Source organism: Microcebus murinus, chromosome 2 (genome assembly GCF_040939455.1).
Source record: "Microcebus murinus isolate Inina chromosome 2, M.murinus_Inina_mat1.0, whole genome shotgun sequence".
Lineage (NCBI taxonomy): Eukaryota > Metazoa > Chordata > Mammalia > Primates > Cheirogaleidae > Microcebus > Microcebus murinus.
This window is the reverse complement of record NC_134105.1, coordinates 90,678,427-90,705,522: the sequence shown is the minus strand read 5'-3', so window position 1 is coordinate 90,705,522 and position 27,096 is coordinate 90,678,427. Positions and strand designations below refer to the sequence as shown.

Below are 27,096 nucleotides of genomic sequence, written 5' to 3'. Positions count from 1 at the left end.
TTAATAAGGCATTCAGCAGGGACAGGGTGGGTAGGGTTGGTGGCAGCACTGTCAGGGCCTAGGACAGGCCCCCAGATTTAGGCCATGCGGGAAGCGTAGGCATCAGGGGCACATCCAGCCATAGTGTGACTTCTGCACAAAGCTCGTGGCTGGGGACGTCCTGCCTAGCAAGTGAACAGGAAAGTGCTTGGAAGAGTCTGATGCAGTTGCCTGTGTCCAATCATAGACAGAGAGGGCCGTCACCTAACTAGCGACAGCTGCATCAAACAAAAGATCACATCAATAACTTTTAAAAATCAACAAATGCATAAGATGCTATTGGAACGGTGTGATGAATAATTTGCAGGGCAGCTTGCATCACTTGGTAAGCAGTTTTAGTTAGAGACGGAAATAGATTCTAAAATTCTTTATTTATATATTGACTTATGTGCTGATTTATGTTACTGTACTGGCTATTAAATATTTTGAATATTACCCTTGCACAGATACATACAGCCCAAGATATAGTTCAAGGTCAACGTAGCAGACACAAGCCCAGGGCCCTGAGCCAGCGGTAAGGACCAGCGGGGAGGCAGAATGATCATGGAGTTGGGGGTGAGGTGTACGGCCATAGTCAGAGAAGCCTTCGTGGGAGAGGAATTTCAAGTCAGGCTTGAAGGGTCAGCAAGGGCATGCTGGGGAGGAACATCGTGTGCACGCACAGGGGAGCAGACACTCTGCGCAAGACACCTCCCCCTCTTGCAGAGGGCAAAGCTTGGGACAAAGGGACCCTGGGGGCCTGCCAAGGATTGCACCAGACACTGGACCCCCCAACGGCCCTTTGAAATCTGGGAAAGAAAAGCCGCCTTTGAATCCTTGAAAGGCTGGGAACAATTAGAGTGGTTTCCGTGATGGTGAAGAAGGAAATGGGAAAAGGGAGATAGTGAGAGAATCTTAATTAATAGTTTCTTGTGGCTTATTCCTGCTTTGATCACGAGGCTGATATTTCTGCAGTCTATTACGAACTTCATTAAGTTTATTTGCCTGCCAAGTGCTTGCCCTTTCTCCAGTCCTGTCCTGCCAGAGATAAACGACTCCAGTGGCTCCACTGATCCCTTCTAAGCTTTGCCTCAAACCACCGGCTGCCGGAGGACACCTGAAGGGAAGCAGCAAAGCAGCAGACTCAGGGGAAACCAACGAATCAGGCAGTCCTCCCAACGAATAACGTAGTCCTCGCAGCTAATCAGGCAGTCCTCCCAAGTCAGCCTTCTGCCACTATGGTGGATGGCAAGGTAGTGTTCGTTGCTGGGCTACCAATCAGAATCGGATTCACAGTGCTTATGCACACCTGTTAGGTTCTTCATAAAGTTGGGAGTGAATCCATATAGTGGGCCTGAGGCTGTATCCAGGCTAGCGAGTTGTACCGAGCAATCCGTCCTGAGAGTCGTGGAATCTCTGCCTCTGAAGGCATTGGAAAGGTCACCTCCATCCGCCCATCCGAAGCTTGAGTCCCCTCTGCACAAGTGATTGCAGATTATGCTTGAACTCCTCCAGTGACAGCAAGCTCATTATTCTACAGACAGCTCATTCCATCCTCAGACAGCTCTAAGTCCAAAATCTGTTCCCTCTAACTTGAAACTTACGATCCTACTATTCTCAATTGAGTTGATAAATTTGAAAAGATAAAAACTAATTTATCTTTCACAAACCTCATCATATATTTAAGGAGAGATTCTGCCATCCTAGGAGTTTTCTCTTAAATCTGGCTAAACATCTTCAACTTCATCACCAATTCTTCACATGACCTAATTCTGCAGTCCCCAACCCCTGGGCCGCAGACTGGAACCGGTCTGTGGCTTGTTAGGAAGCAGGCTGCAGAGCAGGAGGTGAGTGGAAGTACAGTGAGCAAAGCTTCATCTGTTTTTTATTATTATTATTATTTTTGAGACAGAGTCTCTGTCTGTTGCCTAGGCTAGAGTGCCGTGGTGTCAGCCTAGCTCACAGCAACCTCAAACTCCTGGGCTCAAACAATCCTCCTGCCTCAGCCTCCTGAGGAGCTGGGACTACAGGTGTGCACCACCATGCCCAGCTAAAAATGTTTTCTATTTTTAGTAGAGATGGGGTCTCACTCTTGCTTAGGCTGGGCTTCATCTGTGTTTACAGTTGCTCCACCTCACCACATCAGCTCCGCCTCCTGTCAGATCAGCAGCAGCATTAGATTCTCATAGGAACATGAACCCTACTGAAAACTGCACGTGCGAGGGATTCTAGGTTGCGCCCTCCTTATGAGAATCAAATTCCTGATGATCTGGGGTGGAGCTGAGCTGGTGATGCTAGCGCTGGGGAGCGGCTGCAAATACAGATTATCGTTGGCAGAGAGGTTTGACTGCACAATAAATGGAATGCACTTGAATCATTCCAAAATGGCCAGCCACCACCCTCATCCCCACACTTACCCCCATCTGTGGAAAAAGTGTCTTCCATCAAACTCGTCCCTGGTGCCAAAATGGATGGGGACTCCAGACCTAATTCACATCTTTAAATATGTCATTCCCAGAATTAACAAAATACCCCAAATATGGCCACATTAGCATAGGACAGAGCAGGACTATGACCTCTTTCATTTTAGACATTATACTTCTACTACTGCAGCCAAAATCTCACACCTGCTTGTGTGCCAGCCACATTACTCTATTAATGAATCTTCTGAGATTGAAGCATGGGCCAATCAGGTGTGCTATAATGTGTGCTAGTTTATCAGAGCCAGGAAATAGCTTAATGTAATGGGTAATATAGTATTCCATGTTATGGATGTTGATAGCAGGTAAACAAACCCCGAAAGCTCTGCCAATTTAACCAGGCGATTGCGGCTTAATAAACTCATGCTAATTTTTTCAGTGGTTTCAACTTATATCAATTAATCCATTAATTGGTTATGTTTAAGAGAATGACTTTAAGAATGTTCTGAGTATGTTCAAACCAGAACTAACAGGTAACTTGTTTGCCATTAGGACAATCACCCAAATAATAAGCTATTAAATGCACATTAACATATAATAATTGTGTAAAGAATAACTAAGCAATTAATTAACATTTAATGTAATTCACAGTAAATTAGATAGCAAGTCTTATTAAATGTCAATTAGCCATATTAGCTACTGACACCTAAATGATTCAACATGCTAATGCTAATTAATTTCTTATTTCTTACAAGCTTAATGACTTAACAAAATGTATTTACATATTTAGAGATTCTTAAAGTAACCAGAGAGCCAGATACAAGAGTAGCTGTCTGAATGGTGGTTTTGGGAAAAGAGATTAGGGTAAAATTAGAGATTGTTTGATTTGGGGCCTCTTCTCAGCATCCTTCTTTATTGTATTTCTCTTGGAGAATTTTATGGGGGGAACAGGATGCAAAGAGCGTATTGGGAGGTGATCCCAGGAGCACTGTGAGGGAATGGGAAATAAGCGGGAGAAAGGACAGAACCTACAAAAGGTGTCTGCATGGCTGGTTACCAGGGTGGGCAACCAAAGCTCACTCCTGTAGGGACCCCGGAGAGATCAGGGGAAGTGAGAGGCAGCATTATTTCCCAGAGGGACAAGAAAGCTGCTGTGTTTTTGCACTGACTCCCATCTAGGAGATGGTTCTGACTGTTTTGGTTAACTGAATTGACCCACTGCTTTTGTGCCATCAAAGTTCAATGTGAATATTCTTTAAGGGCATTCATTAACTTGGTCATTAAAATGTGTAAAGCCCAAGCTACAAGGAAGCCAGGACTGTGGTTGAGCTTCAGAAACCCTTGGGACCAGGGCCCTTCATGCTAGCAGGATTCTTCTTCCCTCTCTATTCTCATCCACCCCAAACTGTCTTTCTCCACACAGCAGAAACGTGGCCTCAAGCTCTGAGTTTTACATCTTTGAGCTCCAATCCTTCAGGACGAAATGGTTCTGAAAGGCTCTCAGTCTCAAGACTGGAAGCCCAGGGAGGGGACTTGGGCCCCTTGGGTCAGGTGCCCACAAATGGACCAACCCAGTGGCACCAGCACCCACTGTGCTCATGCTTCCAGGAGAAGAGCAGCTGGGTGCTGGCCAGACAATCCCACTGACATCTGTGACACCTTCCAGGACCAGGCCCTGCACTGGAGGGTGGGCCTGCAGAGATGAGGATGTTTTCCTTCTGCTCACATTGCTCCCAGCCAGGTGGGAGAGGTAAGCAGGTAAGGAGCGACACACAGGGCAGTGGGACAGGTGTTCAGAGAGGTCATCCCAGGGAGGGACTACCCAATTATGGAGGGGGCCCCACCAAGTATCGTAAGAGGTAGGGGATGGGAGTGGTGCCTGAGATGAATCTCTTAGGAGTTAGCTGCAAGAGAGGTAAAGGCAGGCCGCCCAGCTGAAAGTGTCGGAATCTGAGGAAATTCTGCAAGACTGGCTCCTGGTGTCCCAGGGCAGTCAGCCTGCTCCATCCACCTCTTCAACTCAAGCCGGACACGATAGCATGGACAGGTCACACTAAGAAGGAGTGTCCACTTATAGAGACACAGAGTCAAATGCTTTAGATAATATCTTTTTAAAATTCTTGGCATTGAAAAAATGCCTTTCAGAATAAGAAAACTTTCTAGTGAGTGAATCCGTTTGAACTCTAAAAATACTATCATCTATTGTTCTCATCGTTCTTAACTCTATGTAAGTCACATGGGCCAGTTTCTTTACTGATACATTGAATGCTCATAATAATCCCTATGATGTAAGTGTTCTTATTCCCAATTAACAGGTTGAGGACACTGAAACTCTGAGACTGAGTAAATTGCCTAAGGTTTGAACCCAACCTTTGAGTGGTGGAGCCTGTCTTCAAACCAGATCCAACTGACCCCAAAGCACATATTCATTTATTCATTCATGCAACAGCACTATGTAATAGGCACTGTGCCATGCCCCAGAAATATAAAAAGAGGACAACACTTTGCCTGCCTTCGAGGGGTTACAGACTGGCCCCAGTGGTGAGAAAAGTGCTGAGATACAGACAGGCACGGAGTAGGTGCGTGCACATGGAAGGACACCGAAGTCAGTCAAGGGTGGGGGTCACCCAGAGGTTCAGATCTGAAGAATGAATGGGTACCAAGCAGGCAAGGGGGTGTGGCAAATGTATTTTAGGCAGAAGGAAGAGCTTGTACCAAGGCCTGGGTGAGAAAATAGGCAAGTAGTCTGGTGGGGAGTGTGGTGGGGGACATTGAGAGGTGAGAATGTGTAGGTACACAGGGCTTAGATTATGGAGCACCTTGAAGGTCCTGGTGAGCAATTGGACCCATGTCTGTGCCATCTTCACCAGGGGCCCCAAGGGTTCTTGACTGAGTTCTAGATTCTGGAGGGAGGGCTGCAGTTGGTTGGCCGGGCTGTGGGAGTTGACACAATGAGCAGAGGAATCCTGCCTGAGTTTGGGAGCCCTCTTCTTCATGTTGGGAAGTGGTCTTTAAGATGCCCATCCATTGCATGTGCTCCCTTTGGCCAAACATAATCATAAGGAAGTAAAGAAAAAGACAAGCTCATGCTGTATAACAGCAACAACAAGTACACTTTGGTGCAAGTCTTGGCTCTGCTATTTACAAACTGTGATTGGGCAAAGTTCTCAGGCGCTTCCTTCTCTGTGAAGTAGAGGGCTTGGCAGGGCTGTCATGAGAATTAGATCAGATGGATAGGAAGTGTCTGACCCATGGAAATAAACCCAACTGGCTCTCTTTTCCACAACCCCTCCAACATTCAGAAATCACAATACATAGACACCAGTGTTGTCTACATACATAACAGGAAAACTATGCAATTGCATCTTCAAATATTTGAAATAAGAATTGTTCGCCTATTAAGCAAACAATTTCTCAGGCTAACTATCACCTTTCCTTCCAATAATTCTTCATATGACATGCTTTCTAGACCCCTACCATGCTGAATGTCCTCTTCTGAATAAATTCTCATTGGCAGTGATTCTCTCCCAAAGTGTCTTGGTTGGAACTGGATCAGAAGTCGGGGTGCAGTCTGAGCAGAGTAGAGCACAGCGTGGCCAACACAGCCCTTGTTCTGGGTTTCATGATCCTGTCAGAGCAGCCTCAGCTACCATTCTCTTCTGAGCAGCTTCACCTAACAGGAGGTGCATAGGGAGTTGGTGACCAATTCTTGCCTTCTCCTCTACCTTTCCTGCCCCTCCCCAGGTAAAATACACCTACTAAACTGCTAGATCTTGAAGAGAGGCTCAGTTTTGTATAGTTCTGGCTACAACTCAACACCAATGCACATTATTGGGATCTTATGCAAATATAGAGTCAGTGCAATATGATGGAAAGAGAATCAACCTTGGAAGTAGTTGGCTCTGGGTTCAAATATCAGCTTGGAAATCTACTGGCAGAAAAACTGTAGGCAATTTAGTTAACATCATTGAGCCTTAACTTTGTCAGCTATAAAATGAATCTAATATGATTGTTGTAAGAATGAAAGGTTATGAATGGAAAGCATTGGCACACATAGGCATTCAAGAAGTCTTTGTCTTTTTCTGTATGTGGCCCTAGGTTCCTGGGATATAAAGATGAGGCTTAGTTTTTCACCTAGAAAAGCATATAGCATAAGAAGGGAAGCAGACTTGGTTCAAATAAAGCGTACTATATACAGTGATAGAGGTAAGCACAGGAGCTTTAAGACTGGCATGTAGTGGCTTCCCAGTAAGCATTTGATGAAGGAATAAATATCTCTGCCATCAAGCCTAGTACCCCAAATCTTGTACTTATGCAATTGATTTTGAAGGAATCTAAAAGCAGTGCTTAACATTAATCTGGTTAAGTTGATTTAATTGGTTTTAACTATTGTTTCGGCTTGTCAGAATATTTTTAGAGTCTTTGATCTATCCCACAATACATTAGATATTGTATTTAAGTTTGCGTCACAAAAAGGCATGGTGTTTCACTAAATTTATCAACAAATTTTATGGCCAGGATGGTCCAGGAGAGAGACCTGTAGCAGCCTATTAAAGAGTTCCCTTCAAGTCTTCCTTTGATCCTAGGATACCTGGGCATAATACCATACAAGCTATTAGAAAAACACTCTGTACATGTTGCCGGAAGTCCCAGCTTTTTGTGGGGCCAGGTGGCCCTAACTTCTAAGCAACAGCAGCTCTCAATCAGCATCCCAGTGAAACCACAGGTCAAAGGAGCTGGACATACAATCTCACATTGCCATCACCTTGCAGAGCACTTTCCACTCTCTCTCTTTTTCTGATCCATCTGCCACACTGCTCCCAACTGACTCTGTAATCTACTTGCTTAAAACCCTGTTGAGTAGGGTTGCTTGATACATGAACTCCAAGCTCCTTAATTTAATATGAAAGATCCTCCACTGTTTAGCTCCTGCTTGTTTCTAACCCTTATTTTATGACACTCCATTCTTCATCATTTAAGCTCTAGAACCACTTAATTGGTCATATTTACCCATATATCTCAATATTCCACTGCCATTTTATTTGTCCAAGTCATTCCTTCTATGTAGGATGTTTTCCCCTTTTCCAGTCCTCTTCCCTCATTTATTCTACTTAGTCTTCCAGATCAGGGGTCATCTCCTTTGCCCACACCCTGCATCTGAGACTGGGTTAAATGGCCCTTCTTGGCTCCCTAGACACACGTGCATAATCTAGTACTGCTGCAAGTTATACATTGATGCTGATCATCTGTCCTGGTAGATTCAAAACATCTTGCTTGGAAGGACCAAGTTTCAGTCACCTGAGAATTTTCAGCTACTATCTCGGGACCTGGTACGTGGTAATTATGCAATAAATGGCTGTTGAAATGTGCTTGTGGGTGTGTGGGTGTGTGTGCATTCTCAGATCATTTCTACTAAGTTCTAATGATTTCCCTGAGAGTTCGAATAGAGATAATATTGGGGTGGAAACTGAAAGGCTAGTGAGGTTGAGTCGCTTGCTTAAGCTCTCTAGGCTGGGGTTATAGTCCAGCTGGGACTCCTAGCCCATAAGTTCCACCATTGGGCACTACTGTTTCCACAACCTCTTTCTTCAATACCCAGAACTGCATGTATCTATGGCCCTGGCTCACCTGGGAGTGTTCAGGCACTATTTTGGAGAGAAGAGGCGAATTTGCACTGGGATGTAGATGACAGGTCACTCACTGAGTTTATCTCTGGCAAGGGCATTTTCACCCTAACAGAGGACTCCTGGAGGCGCTTTGCTTTAGCCCATTGGGACGTAACTTTACTGATAAGATTTCAGACACTCTGGCAACTTGTACAAGAAGCACCACCAAGAAATAGATCTGTTAGTGACAGTGAAATCACACAACACAGATAACTGCCTTCTCCAGCTACCTATAGGGTCAATTCAACATGAGAGAAATTCTAGGTGGCTCTGTGGGACTGGCCAGATGGTAGGTTTAAAGGTTAAGAGCATGTGGCGGGGACTGATGGGGAAGGAAGGGAAGGGTGATCTGGGGAGGGCGGGAGAGAACCCAGGTATACAACCTTTGACAGCAGAAGTCAAAAGTTATGCCCATCCCCCAACAGGTTTACAGAAAAGACCAGCTACTGACAAAGCCCCCACCTGTTGAATCCAGGCTGCACTGCAGTGCTCTTAAGGACACTGGGCTCTACGGAGCTGTGTGCCGGAAGTCTCTCATGCAGACAGACTGCTTATGAGGCGGCCCCGGGGGTCTTCAAGCAGGCTTTGACCTCAGCTTCTTTCCCATGGCAGAAAGTTTGATAACGGCCTGGGGCTACTTCTAGGTTTGTCACCAGAAGCAGCTTTAGTCCTACGTGACTGTGGTCATGATGTTAACAAGAAACAGAAGGCTACACCTTGGGGCTGGCCATCAGCCTCAGGTAGGAAGCCAGGGCTCAGAGCCCACGGAGCCCAGCCCAAGAGAAAGCGCTACATATACTCACCAGCAAATTGGTATTAGCTGATCAACACCTAAGTGGACATATAGGAATAACATTTATCGGGTGTTGTGCAGGTGGGCGGGGGGAGGAGTGGATGGGTATTTACATACACAACGAGTGAGATGTGTACCATCTGGGGGATGGTCACGCTTGAAGCTCTGACTCGTGGGGTGGGGGGGGCAAGGTCAATATATGTAATCTTAACATCTGTACTCCCATAATATACTGAAATAAAAAAGAAAAAAAAAGACGGAGTCAGATGTTCAGCCTTATTTAGAAGGTGCCTGGCAGCAATGGGGTTTGCGGAGAGAATGGGGCGATAAGAGCCCAGGACAGAGCCTGTGTCGATCATTCAAACCAAGGAAATTATATGGGACATTACCCTCGTACCTCCAGGCTGGCAAAGCACCTCAGGGACTGGCTGTAAGATGAAGACAGATTGCCTGAGCATAGCTTCTCCTCTCCTCGCCACCCCCCACACCCGCCAACCCCAGTGATTGCCCAGTTCCCTGGTCTCCCCAGAGGTGAGTCACCTTCAGGTCATAATTCAAGTGTTAATCTCCACATGGTGCACGCTGAATTTCTCCCAGCAGGAGACACTTCTGGTGCCTCACAAGCAATGCTGGCTCTGCACGGGAGGCAGCTGGAGTGGGTGAGCTCACCCGTGTGCAGCTCCAGCCTGGTTTCCACCCTCTCAGCTGGCTGGCAGACACGCGTCCTCCTTGCAGCTCAGCCCCTCATGACCACCTTACGTTTGCCTCTAAAAAAATCTGGAAATTGCGGGAGCTTCCTTGTCAGGACCATGAAGAGCTCTGACCCCATCCAGCCTCCTTGGAAGTGCAACCATTTTTGGAGCTAGCACTCCTGCTCCATGGGGCCTCCCAGACTGTGCTTTAGCTGCCTGCACCCACACCCACCCCCTAAGAAGGGGTGCTTGCCAAAGGAGCAGGGCTGGAATTTTCCTTGCTCTCCACCCCCAAGTCCTGTCTTTGGACATGACCTATGGTCCACAGGGCCCAGGAAGTAGTGTGATTTTATGACTAGGAAAAGAATCTTCCATCTTACTGGGGATCATTCATTTCCTCTCCTTTCCTATTTACTCTTTCCTGCTTTTCCTGCCTCAGTTTCTCTGATGAGTGTGGCCAACAAACTTTCATGGGCCTAGATTCTTTGGAGAACAGGTTGGGCATGAAATGTGCTCATTACCATTTTGGAAGGGGTAGGAGAAGGTGGAAGGTGGTAGGCACAGTCATGGCTTGAGATGAGAAAACACTCCTCAGGGATGGGACAGATGGGCGATCGGCCCTGATTTCTTTTTAAGGACTCCTCATATCCTGCCTGTGAGCACAACAGGGCTCATGCAAACCAAGCACCAAATGTGTGGCACCTCCTAACTAGGGAACACACGTGAGGGGATGGAAAGATGTTAGAGAGGCGGAAGGCAAAGTGGAAGAGTGAAGAGCCAGTTTGCAGGATCAGAGCCGGCCAACCTGCAAATAAATGCCTGTAGTCTGTGGGAGGAATGAGAAGGGGATGTGGGAGGCCTGGGAGTAGGAGTCTGAGCCCTAGAACCAGGTCAGTGGTCCTGCCTAATATTTACTGGCCAAGCACTTTACACGTGCTCTACACGTGCTGCCTCCCACAGCCCCAGCAAGGACAACCCGAGAAAACCATCATCATGCCCATCATTGCTGATAACACATCAGCATGATAATAATAAGCCTCTTCACCTTTGTATATGCTCTCCCATTTACAAAGCACTGTCATATCTATTTTTGTTTGTATTCACGACAACCTCGTGAGAGAGTCAGGGAAGGAATGGCCATTTCCGTTTTACAGATTTAGTCGTACGTTTCTTGAATGCCCACTCTATGCGGAGGAGTATTCCCTCCACACAGGAGTCTGTGGTTTAGGCGATGTCCTCCGCAGAGCAGGCAGGGAAGACCCAACAACAGAGATTCATGAACACAATGTTCAAGACCTCAGGCCACTGCTGGGCCTCAGATCCCCATTGGAAAATGGAAGTTAATGCGTTAAAATCAAGACACGGACATAGACTCTTCCCATTTCTGTGATTAATCCCAACTGTGGCCTTATGTAATGGTCCCCACAACCATTTGATATAGCACGTAAGCTCAGAAAGATGAACAGTTCCTCAAAAGACAGACAGCCGTTAATTTAGGTTAGGTGGCCTGGCAAGGGCGTAATGCAGGTCTTTTTGATACTGGTGCAGTGTTGTTTTCACTCTGTCATGCTGTTTCCCAAACAGTCAAAAGCCATTTTGGTAGACCAGGCTGAATGTCCTTAGGATGTTTGCCCTTGTAGGGCCAGCTTTAGTTACAGTACCCTTTATCCCTTCTTCCCCTTACCCACTGCCACTGCCTCCCCAGGTGCCCAGAGTCCTTGTGGTGCCCCAGTTGGCCTCAAGCCCTTTTTAGGCCACCCCAGCAAGCCTCCCTCTCTGGCAGGCCACTGGGCCCCGGGTCTGGCTCTCAGGGAACTCAGGGAACTTGCTGGTGCTGTGATCCAGGGCCTGGCTGAGTGGCAGCCACAGTCATTACTGATGTATGAGTCTGGGTCTTACAGAGGGTTGCTCTTCTGCCAACCCTGCCTCCCCCCCACTGTTATTAAGCCTCAGGACTGGAGCTTTCGGGGCCTTACAGATGCACATCAGCTATGGACAGAGATTTCTAAAGGATTTTTGCTTTGTTTTTGTTTGCTTCTGCTTATCATTATTGGGTTTTAAGACTCCAGATGTCTTTGGAGCTCACCCCTTGATTGCAGATGGGAGCAAAGTAAATGAGACAGACTGCTTGGGGAGGACAGTGGCGATTAAGGATTAAGATGAGTAAATGGGGAAGACAGACATCTTACCCTCTTGCCAGACTAAATTAAACATCTGTCTTGCCTCATGGCTCTTGCAGCATCCTAGAGAAGATTAAGAGGGGTGGGAGAGAGGATGTTTTGTTGTCAGTAGTACTTTTTAAATGGTTTTCATCTAAGTCTTGGACTTTCTAGAAAAGCAATCACAACATCTGAAAATTGTAATAATTGTGTCCTTGCTTTTCAATATTTACTACTCGTACCTACCTTGGCTAGTTACTTAGCCATTCAGTGACTTATTGCCTTATCTGTAAAATGGGCATAATAACGACACCACTGCATAGGGTTATTGTGTGAATTAAGTGAAAACTGAAAAGTGCTTGGTGCAGTGCCTGGAATACAGTAAGCACACAGTCAAATTCTAGTCATTTTTATTATTATTGGTACATCTTGCCTTATTTAATTAGCTGAGGCCAGCGATAAATAATAGTGGCAATAGCAGGCATCCTTACGCTGTTTCGGAAACTAATGGGCCTGTGTCTAAGATGTTGAGAACAAGTGTGCTATCAGTGTGAGACCAAAATTTGTTTCTTAAGGAAATCTCTCTCCCTTCATAGTTTCTGAAGAGGTTTTTAAAAAATGTAAACAAAAAAAGATTTTGAATTTTATTTGAATTTGGAGTATCTATTAAGATCATAGTTTTTCTCCTTTGATCTATCAATAATTTGTCCACATAGTAAATTATACTAATATATTAGCCAATACTGAAGGCTTATTTTTTGCATTTCTAAAATAAGATTTACTTAGTCGTGGTGTATTTATTTTTGGATTTTATTGATTTACATCATCGTTAGGATTTTTACCAGCATTTTCATAGATAATGTTTGGCCGAGCCCTTTATGCCCTAGTTCATGATTTAGTTTTAGGATATGCTAGATTCATAAAAAGAATTTAGAAGTTTTTTTTAAATCTTTTGCCATGCTCTGAAACAAATTAACTAATATGGAAATCTTCCTTTTTTTTGAATGTTAGAAAGAAATAAAAGTCTCTGGGTCTAAGACCTTTATGAGAGATTTTTACAATTTCTGCCCTAGTTATTGTTCTGGTCAGATTTTCTGCTTTATAAGGCAATATTAGACATTCATCTTTTAAAAAATATTGTTCATTTTACCTGAATTCTCAACTTTACTAGCATACTGTTGTACATAATATTTTCTCATTTAGCTTCCTTTCTATCTGCGGTAACACTTCATGTATGTATCTGTGTTTTCTCTGTCTTCTCACTGATTGCACCTGCCACACATTTGTCTAATTGTCGATATTTTCAACAAATCATATATTGGATATATTTAATAATTTTTCTTTTTAATTTTCATTCATTTTTTGCTTTTGCCTCTGTTAATGTTTTTCTTCCCATTTTACTTAATGTCTATCTTGTTTTTGGCTTTTCTAACTTCTTGAGTTGAATGCTAACTTTGTGTGATTTTCCTTGTTTCATAACTAAAGCATTTAATTCTATGTGTTTCAAAACTTTGGCTATATCCCATACATTTTAGTATATGATATTCTTATTATTTTCTAAATAACTGGTAATCATGGTTTTGGTTTCCCCATTGGTCTAGTAGTTATTAATATTTAGGAACTTTTCTTTTTAATTTCAAAGTGGTTAGAGGCTTTTCGTGTATGTTTAATTTCTTTCTTTTCTTTTTTTTAGGAGATGAAGTCTTGCTGTAGCACCCAGACTGGAATGCAATGGCTCGATGATAGCTCACTATAACCTTGAACTCCTAGGCCCAAGTGATCCTCCTGCCTCAGCCTCTTGAGTAACTAAGACTATAGGTGTGCCCCACCAAGTCCAGCTAATTTTAAAAATGTTTTGTAGAGATGGGGTCTTGCTATGTTGCTCAGGCTTGTCTTGAACTCCTGGCCTCAAGTGATCCTCCCACCTCTGCCAATTTGTTTGTTCTTAATTTCAATTTCACTATAGTGTTATCAGAGTTAGTGTCCTATAGAAGTTTTGCTTTTTCAAATATACTGATATTTTCTTTAGGTCCTAATATATTGTTTGTTTACTAAGTATTCCATAAGCCCTAGATTGTGGGCACAACATAATACTTGGATTTTTCTTTGTTTCTTTTTTGGTTTTTTTAGAGATAGGGTCTTGCTCTCTCATCCAGACTGTAGCACAGTGGCCCAATCATAGCTCACTGTAACCTCAAATTCCTGGATCCTTCTGCCTCAGCCTAACCAGTAGCTGAGACTGCAGGTGCATGCAACCATGCCTGGCTAAAATTTTTTTTCTTATATTTTTTGTAGAGATGGGGGAGTCTCACTATGTTACCCATGCTGGTATTGAACTCCTGGCCTCAAGCAGTCCTCCTGCCTCAGCCTCCCAAAGTAGCTAGGATTACAGGCATGAGCCATCATGCCCAGCCAATACTCAGATCTTCATATTCTCGTTTTTCCAAATTTCTTATTTTTATTTTTAAACTTAAAATATAAGTTTTTCTTTATAATTATAGTACTTATTTTGCTTTTTGTTTCAGTGCAATAATATTTGGCACATAAAAGGTCTTTAGTGTTATACCTTCATTGTCAATAATCTTTTGCCAATAAAAATCTCTAGGAGTATAAATTAGTACAGCTTTTGGGGAGGAAGGCAATTTGGCTGTTATATATCTAAATTTTTAAAATGTGCACATCCTTTGATTCAATAATTTGAATTCTAGGTGTATGTCCTTCAAAAAACTTGAACATGTGCACAGAGAAAATACGTGTATTGCATTACAGTTTATAAGAGCAAAGACTCATGCATACAATCAGTAGCTGCAACACTAGAAAGATGGCGGAGCAAGAGGAAAGGAAAAAACTCCCTTTGGTTTCAGAAAATCTCCTGAAAAAGAGAAAGGTTTACTGAGTCCTCAAAACCACCCAGGCAAAGCAAGCATTTTTGGCAAAGAAGGAGCAGAGGAAAGGAAAAGAGCCCGGGTTTAACTGATTGGAATAGTTTCTACATGATTTCTGGCGGCAGCAATTCGACATGGTGCGTCTCAGACAACTAGAAGTGAAACCTCATGCCTTGGAATTGCTGGATAAACATTCCTTGGCTTTTGTTGTACTCATCCAAAGGATTAATGGAGTGAGTTCACTGGTGCAAAAGATCATTGCAAGACTTCGGCTAAAGAAAATTTTCAGTGGTGTCTTTGTTGGAGTCACCCCACCCCTCAGAGCCTAAAAATGCTGCGTATGGTGGAACCTTATGTGAGCTGGGAATGTCCAAGTCTGAAGTCTGTCTGGGAACTCATCTTGAGACGTGGGCAAGCCAAGGTCCAGAATAAGACCATCCCCCTGACAGGTAACACAGTGATCGAAGAGTACCTGGAGAGGTTTGGTGTCATTTGCTTGGAAGACCTCATTCATGAAATTGCCTTCCCAGGGAAGTATTTCCAGGACATCTCATGGTTCCTGTGCCCTTTCTAACTCTCAGTGGCTCGTCATGCTACCAAGAATAAAGTGGGCTTCCTCAAGGAGATGGGCTCACCTGGCTATCGGGGTGAACGCATCCATCAGCTCATCTGCCAGCTGAACTAGACCCAGAATATCTGAAAGCATTGGGAGCATGTGCTTTTGGGTTTTGGAATTATCAAGTATCTTCAGAGAAGATTATTTTCTGCTTTATCTTCAAAAACGAAGGAAAGTGTCGAGGAAAAGACAGTAGGTTATGCTCATGGCCAGAACCTCTCGACACAGTCCAGTTCCAAGGAAAACTTCAGTGTTTCCCACTTTGGCTGCTGCCACCTCTGAAATCAGCACATACCATGGAGAAAGGAGTCCTGCTTTGTCAGATCTTCTATCCTGAATTTAAACGTTGGTGAATGAATAGCTCAAGCATGTGTACAAGGATCCCTAAGACTCCTGCAACAGTGGTCTAAGACCAAGTGCATACTTGAATCTTAAAGAATATTGCTTATAAACTTGAGCTATTCCTTCAGCAGGTCATTCCAACATTCTATCAGGCCTGCAGTGTGTAACACAACTAGTGAATCCCATGGTTATAGCCCATGTCCTATCCTATCCACATCTCCTGGATGCTTTCTGGTGGGTCCATACAGGTGACACAAAAATCTTCAGTGTGTCCACTTCCATATGACCATGCACAAGCCTCTACCCTACATCTTCCTGTCTTCAACTGTCTCTAGGTTTTTTCTTTGCTTGGCCTTTGACTACTGGCCAGGCCATTTGCCACTGCCCAGGTATCTGTGCATATCCTCACCTCAGGCTGCTTTTCCTGCCATGCAAAGTGCTTCACCAGGCAGACCACTCACAGCTCTGCTCACTGAGAAGATTTTCATTCACCACTCTCAGTGTGGCTGCTGCGTTTTTGGCTTGTATTCACGTATCTGCTATCTGCTCCCATAGCAATTTCAACTTTGCTCAGGATGGGCCATCGTTTTGTCTGGGCTTCTAAGAGCCACTGTAACAGGTAGTTTGTTCCATTTCCTGGACTCCTTAACAGGGTGTTGAATCTCATTTCCCAAGAGAGTACCCCAAGTCCATGATCCCTTGTCTATCCAGTCCTATGTGCCCTTGAGCATGAATCCCAAAAGTCCAATCTCTTGGATACTCCCTTGGCTCCCTTGGAGTATAAGCTCTTTCCTCCCTTAATGGGCCCAGTACTTCTCTAGCTGGTTATGCTGGAATTTACCCCTAGTTACCAGAATGGCAGCCAGGAGGGGTAGGGACAGCTCCTGCAGAGTGGTCCTTTTGCCTTGTATGAGAGAAGCCTCTGTCATATGGGGGAAGGCACTACCAGCTCTTGGTAGGAAAGCACATGCCATTTTGCAGCCTCTGAGGTTCAAGGGAGTCTGTAGAGACTCAGTCCTCTGAAGTCTCCACTCAGAGGCCCCAAACCACTTTTGGGGTCTCAGGTTTTCCCAGTATGGGCCCTGCCTTGGCTGAGTCTTTAAATCACCTTTGAAACTTCACGACCCTAACAACGAGATCCTGAGTTGTATCTATTTTCCACTACAGGAGACAGGGACCTTTATCAAAGAAGCCCTTGTTTCTCAAACTTAGTTTTTCACTGTTAATCACACTCAATTGCTCATGTGTTTCTGTGAGACATCAATGCAACTCTCTAATAACCAGCCAAACTCATTGACCTTGTGTGCCTTGTTCCCCCATAGCTCTTCAAAATGCCAGGATGTTCCCCTCCCTTGGGATGTTTTTCCAAGTCACCACTGATGAAAATTTTAACAATTGGACCATTGTCTTGTGCCACTCACTATCGATGGCTCCACATACCACTCAGGAAGGTCCTCCCTATCTGCCAAGCAGTGAGTAATTCGATTTTAAAACCCCATTCATCTCAGTCCTTGTTTTCTTGGACCACTTCCACTATCCCGTGTGTCATTTTCATGATAAAATGGGGTTAGACATACAAAAGAGTAATTGGAGGCATGCTCATAAAAGATAAAAGGGGGAGATCTGGAGTAGGCAGGAGAAGCCTTCAAATCATGATGCAGGTTTGACACCGAGGAAGAAGAGGAGGAAGGAAGGGAGCTTGGGCAGGAGGAGCCTGGGCTTGTGCTGTAGCTCCAGGAAAGCCTCAGCCAATGCCACAGGGAGATCTGGTACAAAAATTGCTCAGAGAAGAGTCCTGCCCTGGGCAGAAATGGCCAGACTCTAGGAGCCCCTCTGCTCAGTGATTAGCTGGCTGCTGCCCAAGGACAGCATGACCTTGGCTCAAACACTGAGGTAGGCCTGAAGGTGCTAAGGCTGGAGGATCTCACCAACTCTCAGAAATGCACCTCAACTGCCACAACTGTGACACATCTCATGGCCACAACTACGATTTAACAACATCCCCAAAGTCATCTATTTGCATGTGATTACGTGAGCATATACATGCATAAAGGTTTAGAAATATACACACCAAATACTTAACAGAGATTACCTTTTAGCAATGGGGCATTAGTTGAAGAATAGAAGGAAGCACTTTCACATTTTTCATATATTTCTGTATTGACTTAATTTTTATAATAATCCAGTCTCATAATAACTTATATGATAAAAATAAACAAAAATCTAAAATTAACCTTTGCATCCCAGTTAATCTCTTTTCTTAAATTTGGCTTTAACTTGTGTTAACATTCTGCTTTTGCTTTCTTTTATTTGCATTAACCTGATGTATCTTTACCAATCCTTTTATTTTTCATCTTTCTGAGCTATTTTGTTTTAGATGTCTCTCTTGTAATAATTCATTAACAATTTGAAACGCAACCTGAGACTCTTTTTTGTCTTTTGAAAAGAATTTTTGACCCATTTATTTTTATTGTTATAATGGATACATTTGTTTTTACTGCTATCATCTTGTTTGATGCTCTAGCAGTTGGGTTCTTGTTTGCACACGACAAGAAACAGACTCTATCTAACATAAGCAGAGAAAGAGAGTGTTGGAAGGATGTCTGGAAAGAGAAAAGCTGTCTCTGATAACGAGCAGGAATGATGGAAGGCAAGACAGAGCCCAGATCATGCCACAGACTGTGGCGGGACACTGCAGCTGGCCCCTTGCTCCCGCAATGCCTGCACTCCACTGTTTCTTGTTACTTTTGCTGTAGAGCTGGACTCTCGACCTCACAGCAGCCACCCCCAAATAATCTCCGACTGTGCTTACACTTTGTGCCACTCCCTCAACTTTCAAAGCCCCAGGCTGGAGCATCTGACTGGCTGAGCTAAGATTGAAGGCTGGGCCTGGGTGCCAGGAAAATGATGATCTGTCCCCTCAGCTTCGGTCCTAGGAGTCAGAGACCTGCCAGATGCTGAGCAGCCAGGAAGAACACTTATCTATAACATGTGCATTTGTTGTTATGACTTCTTTTTTATTTTTTGGTATTTGGACTTTTTTTTGGTCTTTGATTCTTATCATCCCCATTGTTTGAAAGCAGAGGCACCATGTTGAATTCTCCTAAACTTTTATAAAGCACTTTTTAGTTTTTTTTTAGTTTTATACTTTTTGTATTTCACTGAGTGTTTTAAGTCAACAGTGAAACATTCTCTTTGGGTGTCTCCTATTTAAGATCATTAATTCTAACAATCTCTTACTCCTTGCCCCTTCCTAATTCATTCCAAAATGCCTATTGTCTTCTTTTTCCCTCCCTCACTTTTATCTCCTCATCGTTTACCTCTAAATTCTGGGAGGATTTCTGAAATTTGTCTTTCAAATTATGATTCCACTTTCTACAATAAAGGTTCTCCTTTTTACTATCTCCAAAGTGGACTCTAATGATTCACATGCACACATACACTTTCCTTCCAATTTTTCCATATGTCATCCATGTCTCTTGTATTTGTGCTATTTTAATTTCATCCTGTCCTGAGTTTTGTTTATATTACTTAGAGGCATTATATTTTGCACTCTATTAAAGATGTCAGATAATTTCTGGAAATTTTTTTTCTGCCTCCAGTTGTATATCATTTTCAGAGGTATAAAAGCAGAGCAACAAAAATAGTTGCATAAATTATTTAGATATGGCAATGACATAAAAATTTTGCAAGACCTGATATATCTGCCATTCCCTGGCTCCTAATATTCCTAACATTCATCCTAGTAATTATTTGTTTCACATTGGCATCTTCCATTAGACTGTCAATTATACAAAGGCAGGATACTTGTCTATTTTGTTTACTTCTGAATTCCCAATACTTAGCACAGAGCCTGGCACATGGTGGGTACATAATAAATATTTGTTAAATGAATGAATAAATGCAAAATTACAATTAGCAGTATGTACAGCTACCAAGGTGTTTCCTATTGTTAATTTCAGCTACTCTTTTCTTATGTGTACTAATAGTGTCTACCAGGAGCCACAGAATGACAGATATAATGTGTCTTGCAAACTATTTAGGTCAACTGTATTTTGTAAGTATATCAGGGCAGACTATATTCTATAACAAATAACTCCAAAATCCCAGTGTTTTGACACAGTCAAAGAGTGTTTCTCACTCTCACTGAAGTACAATGTGTGTTGGTGTTGGCGAGTGGGGCAGGGTCTAGGCCGTGGACCGCCTACTCATAGAGGGACCTGGACTTCTCCCATCTGCTCCTCCACCACCCTCATCTCCATTCAGTCTGAGAACGGAGAAAGAGGGTGGAGGAGATTTTGATGGGCCATCCCTGGAGGTGGCCCCCATTACTTGCACTTATATTTTTTGACCAGAGCTCAATCCTATAGCTACATCCAGCTGTGAGGGAGGCTGTAAGGTGCAGGCCCTCTGCGGGCCCAGGGAGCAGAGGAAAGAAGCACAGGCGTTGGTGAGCATTAGCAGCCTTTGCCAGGGGGAGGCAAAACCTCCGTGGGGTATAAGGTTAGACCTGGGAAAGTTTTTATAATTCTAATTCTGCTTGACTCTCTGAAAGCAGAGACTCCCTCTAGATTCTGCCATTAAGTTGTCCATCAGTTTTAGTTTCAATGTTGTGAATTTTCATCTTTATCTATATTTCTATGAGTCTTTTAGTAGAAAAGTTGATAAAGGCTTCTCTGGGGAATGTTAGCCAGGTGCGATTTTTAACTGGAAGGTCTCCTTGAATCCTTCCTAGTAGGTGTTTTATTTGATGTTATTTTGGTTTTGACCTAAATAAGGGATTGTACATTTATTTCTGTTAAGGTGCATTTTGTTAGAGGTAGACCATCATTTCAGCCTGTCAAGGTTTCTTTGTATCCTCGCACTACATCCTGTGATTAGGAGGGCCTGGAATCCCCAGGGATAATGCTGGAGTTTCTCCAGGAGGCGCTGCCCGGATACTCCAGATCATTTCTTGTGGGGCAAATAGAGATTGGGGGGCAATATGGGGAGGGCCAGTCTCTCTTTTATGACTCGGTGGCTGGTTGACCAAAGTATTTGTAGTAAGTCTTCCAGCTTGTAGCTTAGCTGCCCATCACCATCTCTTGCTTTGGTCCCTTCTTTTGCTTAGTGACATTGTTAAAGGGCTGCAGAGAGAAAAGGCAGGGAAAGAGGGATGAAAGCACCTGTCGCTGGGCCGTTAAAGCCAACCTATGCACCTTTCCCACCATTCTGCACCTGACTACACTAAGGACAGGTTGCTGGGATTATTTATTCACTTCTGTTTAGATGGGAAGACTGGGGTCCTCGCCCTGGAGGCTCTGGTTGGACAAGTACATTTAAATTAGGAAGCCAATGCTGGGTGTGACGGTTAATTTTATGTGTCAACTTGACTAGGCCATAGGACCCAGATATTTGGTCAAACACTAGTCTAGATGTTTCTGTGAAGGTAGTTTTGAGATGGGATTAACATTTAAATCAGTAGACTTTGAGTAAAGCAGATTACATTAGTGATCCATAATGTGTGGGGCCTCCCCCAGTTAGTGGAAGGCCTTAAGAGATAAAAGACTGACCTTCTCCAAGGAAGAGGGAATTCTGCAAGCAGACTGTCTTTGTCCTTGAGCTGCAACATCATTAACTATTTCCTGGGTCTGTAGCCTGCTGGCCCACCAGGCAGATTTTGGATTTGTCAGCCTTCACAATTGCGTGAGCCAATTCCTTAAAATATTGTATCTTCCCATACCCCCCTCCACACATACACATATACCTGTACTCTCTCTCAATCTTTATCCTTTCCCATTCTATGGTCCTGATTCTCTGGAGTATTCTCACTAATACACTAGGCAATCACCTCCTCTCCTCTAGGAGCTTCTATCTTCTGGGAGACAAAAGCACCATCTCTAGATACCTCTCTTTTTCTTCCTCCCACCTGTTTTTCCTTAGAGTCACCCCATGACCCACCCTCCTCCTCTTCTTCCTCCTCCTCATCATCTCTGTCATCATCACCCCCATTTATGAAATACTTATGATGTGCTAGATTTTGCAAGGTGTTTACATACATTGTATAATTTATTCCCCACAATAATCCTGAGATTGAAATTATTACTATCCTCACTCTACAGATCAAGACATTATGACCCAGAGAGGAAATATTATCTGTCCAAGGTCATGTACATACTAAGTTAAAAAATAATTTTCAAACCTGGGATATCTAACACCAAAGCCTCTAGTGAGCAATCACGATACTATGGTATCTATTAGAAACCTATGTGCACAGGTATTATATGAATCAAAATGTAACATATAATGACCTCCAGAAGCTGTGTCTACGCCAGAGCCAGTGTTTGAGAGCATTGCAAACACAAAGAAGTTAATGTAGTTCAGGATAAGGAACAATCTATAGAGCTGATTGGATGTGGGGTCAGGTTCAGGTTCCATTACACTTCCTACATGTGTGAACTTGGACAAGTCTCTTAACCTCCATGTGTCTCAGTTTCCTTATCTGTAAAATGGAAATAACACTACTTCCCTGCAATTTCTTGAGCATTAATTGAGACAAAATATGCAAAAATACATGTTTTTAATGATTAGCTGTTAATAGGCTCTCAACAAACGGAAGCAATCATTCATTTATTTTAAAAAGGACAATTAGAAGCATGGAAAAGAAAAGCTGGAGATGTGGGGGTGGGGACCTCAACAGCCAGGAGTACAGTGTCTATAGGAACTTTGTGCTTCTTGTTTTAGAGGTTCAGGGTCAGTGACTCACTCAATTACTGGCTGCCAGGGCAAGGAGAGATTTTCGGCAGTGCCCTGCTGAGTATCAGTGCAAGAGAGAGGTAATAGCAGTCATATCAGGTTGCTCTGACCCTTTAAGTGACAGCATTCTTGCTGCTATATTGACTGTCACTTTTCTTGGGCTCTTAAGTCACATGCTGGACAACCCTCTCCTGGTCTCATGCTTTACAGCTTTGACCCTCAATAGAAGGAGAGAAGGAAAATATCCCTGAATATTTATCATTGCTTCTGTTCCTGCAAATATTCAGGAAGATCTACAAGGACAGTCACGGGGATGGCTGAATGACCCCTAAAGGACCTGGTTGCCCTTCTTTTGGTCTGATGAAGAGGGATAATGTTTATTGGCACTATCAATGGGCCCTATAGAAGGATTCTAATCACTTAACTTCATTAAAATCTCACCACCAAGTCTATTCCATCCTGGGGCTATTAATGAAAGAGAAGAGTCATTTGCAAATCTGAGCCAATGTGAACTGCCCTGGCTTCCACTGTAGAAGATGCAAGTGCCTCGTGTCAGCTAGGTGGCCTTACAGAAAACCCAATCTCATAATCAAAGTCTCTGTAATTCAGCCTCAATTACTCCATGCTGTTCCGCTGAACCAGCCAGCTGCAAAAAACATCCTGCATTTGGTAAATTACCCATCTCCCTCTAAAGAGTCTCACTAAAGGAATTTCACTCCATTTTCCATATGCTGTTTCTCTCTTTTTTTTCCCTGAGAGATGATTTCCAAATTGGACTACTCCTTTCTCATGCAACCTTGAGGACCCCAGTCAGTGCCCAAGGAAGGAAGCATTGCAGAAAGTTACATGCCTGTAGTTCACGACCTTTGCATCTGAACAAGTGTCCCAGTGACTGGGATGAGGATCGAGTGGGTATATTTACCTAAATCCCTGGTCTATGAGCAGCCTATTAAGTGTCTGGGGACTTTGGACTTTGACTGATCTCTTTGGGTTGGTGTTCCTTCTGAAAGACAGGATCATAACATTAGCCTCACTAGGCAATGAAACAAACACCAAATGTGATGTTTATTTGTCTGGTTGTTGTTTTCTCCAAGGTGCTGGGTAGCACCTAAACTATGCACTGGGATCTTAAGAAAAACTTGAGAATTCTTTTTTCCTCTCAACCTGACTGGTTTCCTCAAAAGGTCAGGAGTATACAGGATCGATAGCTGGGTCCAGGATGCAAAAGGACAAAAAGGTACAAGATGGATCAGGCCAAGTTTAGCTAGCAAATCTTAGTGAGAAAACCATGCAATGAGGACCAAGAGATACTGGCTGAGTTCCAGACATGCTGGGAGACCTCAGACCAGAGAGATTCTAAAATATTTTACACTCAGTTTCTTTTTCTTTTCTTTCTTTTTCTTTCTTTCTTTCTTTCTTTCTTTCTTTCTTTCTTTCTTTCTTTCTTTCTTTCTTTCTTTCTTTCTTTCTCTCTCTCTCTCTCTCTCTCTCTCTCTCTCTCTCTCTCTCTCTCTCTCTCTCTCTCTCTTTCTTTCTTTCTTTCTTTCTTTCTTTCTTTCTTTCTTTCTTTCTTTCTTTCTTTCTTGACAGAGTCTCACTCTGTTCCCTGGGCTAGAATCCATGGCATCAGGGCGTCAGACCAGCTGACAGCAACCTTAAACTCCTGGGCTCAAGCAATCCTTCTGCTGCAGCCTCCCAAGAAGCTGGGACTAAGGGCATGTGCCACCATGACCGGCTAATTTTTTCTATATAGTTTTAGTTGGCCAATTAATTTATTTCTATTTTTAATAGAGACAGCGTCTCGCTCTTGCTCAGGCTGGTTTCGAACTCCTGACCTTGAGTGATCCACCTGCCTTGGCTTCCCAGAGTGCTAGGATTACAGGCGTGAGCCACCATGCCCGGCCTACACTCAGTTTCTTTATCTGTAAAATGGGGGAAATTATACTTGCCCCACAGAGTTGGGAGGACAAAATGAGATGCACTTTGTGAAATGTACTTTGTAAATGCTAACATGCTTTACAAATATAAGTTATTTTTGGTTAAAATGAAATATTAGACCAAAGCTTTGCTTGCTACATTCCTCTCACTTCTGCTGATCCCAGCTGCTTAGGGCAAATCTCTTGGCCCCAAAGTCAAATGTCAGAAAAGGTCCCCATTGTGCTTTGTGAATTGCAAAATAATTCCTTCTTCAAGTAAAAGAGGCCCATTCTTTTTTCTCTCTCTTTCTGCATGGATAACAGTGATAACTCAAATTAATAGATGTATGAAGCTTTTGCAGTTTAAAAATCTACTTTCAATATGCTTCCTTACATATGCCTCACAACACTACTTGGGGGATACCTCTGTATGGGTGACTGCCCATTGGATACACAAAGATACTCTATTAGTCTGGGTTCTCCAAAGAAACAGAACCAACAGGATATATATATATATATATATATATATATATATATATATAACATATACATATATTATAGGCAGGAATATATAATTTTATTATACTTTGCTTCATTGCACTTCACAGACATTGCATGTTTTATAAATTGAATGTTTGTGGCAACCCTGTGCTGAGCAAGTCTGTATCAGCATCATTTCCCCAACAGCATGTGCTCACTTCATGTGTCTGTGTTGCATTTTGGTTATGATCATAAGATTTCAAACTTTTCATCATTATTATTAAATATATCTGTTATGGTGATCTCTAATCAGTGACCTTTAACATTACTACTGTAATTGTTTTGGGGTACACAAAGCACACCCATAGAAGACAGTGAATTTAATCAGTAAATGTTGTGTGTGCTCTGACTGCTCCACTGACCCACTGTTCCCCTGTCTCTCTCCCTCCACTTAGGCCTGCCTGTTCTTTGAGACACAACAATATTGAAATTAAACCAATCGATAATCCTACAATGGCCTCTGATTGTTCAAGTGAAAGGTACAGTCGCATGCCTCTCACTTTAAGTCAAAAGCTAGAAATGATTCAACTTAGTGAGGAAAGCATGTCAAAAGCCAAGACAGGTCGAAAGCTAGTCCTCTTGCACCAATTAGCCAAGTAGTGAATGCAAAGGAAAAGTTCTTGAAGAAAATTGAAAGCAACTCCAGTGAACACATGAGTGATAAGAAAATGAAGCAGCCTTTTTACTGATATGAAGAAAATTTTAGTGGCCTGAATAGAAGATCAAACCAGCCACAACATTCCCTTAAGCCAAAGCCTAACCCAGAGCAAAGTTCTAACTCTTCTTCAATTCTATGAAGGCTGGGAGAGGATGAGGAAGCTGCAGTAGAAAAAGTTTGGAAACTAGCAGAGGTTGGTTCATGAGGTGTCAGGAAAGAAGCTGTCTCCATAATGTAAGGGTGCAAGGTGAAGCAGCAAGCACTGACGGAGGAGCTACAGCAAGTTATCCAGAAGATGTAGATCTTCATTGATGAAGGCGGCTATACCAAACAACAGATTTTCAATGTAGACAGAACAGCCTTCTATGAGAAGAAGATGCCGTCTAGGATTCTGACAGCTAGAGAGGAGAAGTCAAGGCCTGGCTTCAAAGCTTCAAAGGACAGGCTGACTTTCTTGTTAGGGGCTAATGGTGACTTGCTGGTGACTTGAAGTTGAATCCCAGTTACCATTTAAATTCATAAGGCCCTTAAGATTTACACCAAATCTACTCTGCCTAGGCTCTGTAAATGGAACAATGAAGCCTGGATGGTGACACATCTGTTTACAGCATGGTTTACTGAATATGTTAAGCCCACTGTTGAGATCCACTGCTCAGAAAAAAAGATTCCATTCAAAATATTACTGCTCATTGACAATGTATCTAGACGACCAAGAGCTCTGGTGGAGATACACAAGGAGATCAATGCTGTTTTCAGGCCTACTAACACAACAACCATTTTGCAACCAGTGGATCAAGACATCACTTTGACTTTCAAGTCTTATTATTTAGGAAATAACATTTCATAAAGCTATAACTCCCATACATAGAGATTCCTCCAATGGCTCTGGGAAAAGTAAATTGAAAACCTTCTGGACAGTCTTCACCATTCTAGATACCATTAAGAACATTCATGGCCGGGCATGATGGCTCACACCTGTAATCTTAGCACTCTGGGAGGCCAAGGCGGGTGGATCATTTGAGCTCAGGAGTTCGAGACCAGCCTGAGCAAGAGCAAGACCCCATCTCTACTAAAAAAAATAGAAACAAATTAATTGGACAACTAAAAACATATAGAAAAAATTAGCTGGGCATGGTGGTGCATGCCTATAGTTCCAGCTACTTGGGAGGCTGAGGCAGAAGGATTGCTGGAGCCCAGGAGTTTGAGGTTACTGTGAGCTAGGCTGATGCCACGGCACTCTAGCCTAGGCAACAGAGTGAGGCTCTGTCTCAAAAACAAACAAAAAAAAGAATATTCGTGATTCATAAGAGGAGGTTGAAATATTAACATTAACAGGAGTTTGGAAAAAGTTGATTCCAACACTCATGGATGACTTTGAGGGTTTCAAGACTTCAGTGGAGGAAGTAACTGCAGATGTGGTGAAAATAGCAAGAAAACTCAAGTTAGAAGTGAAGCCTGAAGATGGGACTGATTTGCTGCGATCTCATGATCAAACTCAAATGGATGAGGAGCTGCTTCTTAGGGACAGGCAAAGAAAGTGGTTTCTTGAGATGGAATTGACTCCTGGTGAAGATGCCGTGAACATTGTTGAAATGACAACAAAGGATTCAGAATATTACATAAACTTAGTTGGTAAAGCAATGGTAGTTTTTGAGA

General features: G+C 43.2%; 1 protein-coding gene and 1 pseudogene across 1 annotated transcript in view; one reads left to right on the top strand and one right to left on the bottom strand.

Annotated features, from left to right (window-relative positions):
* CTTNBP2NL (CTTNBP2 N-terminal like) overlaps window positions 1–27,096 on the bottom strand; it is a 428,304-nt gene that overhangs the window by 253,833 nt on the left and 147,375 nt on the right. The window lies entirely within an intron of this gene.
* Window positions 14,552–15,318, top strand: LOC105878783 (ribosomal protein uL30-like pseudogene; annotated as a pseudogene).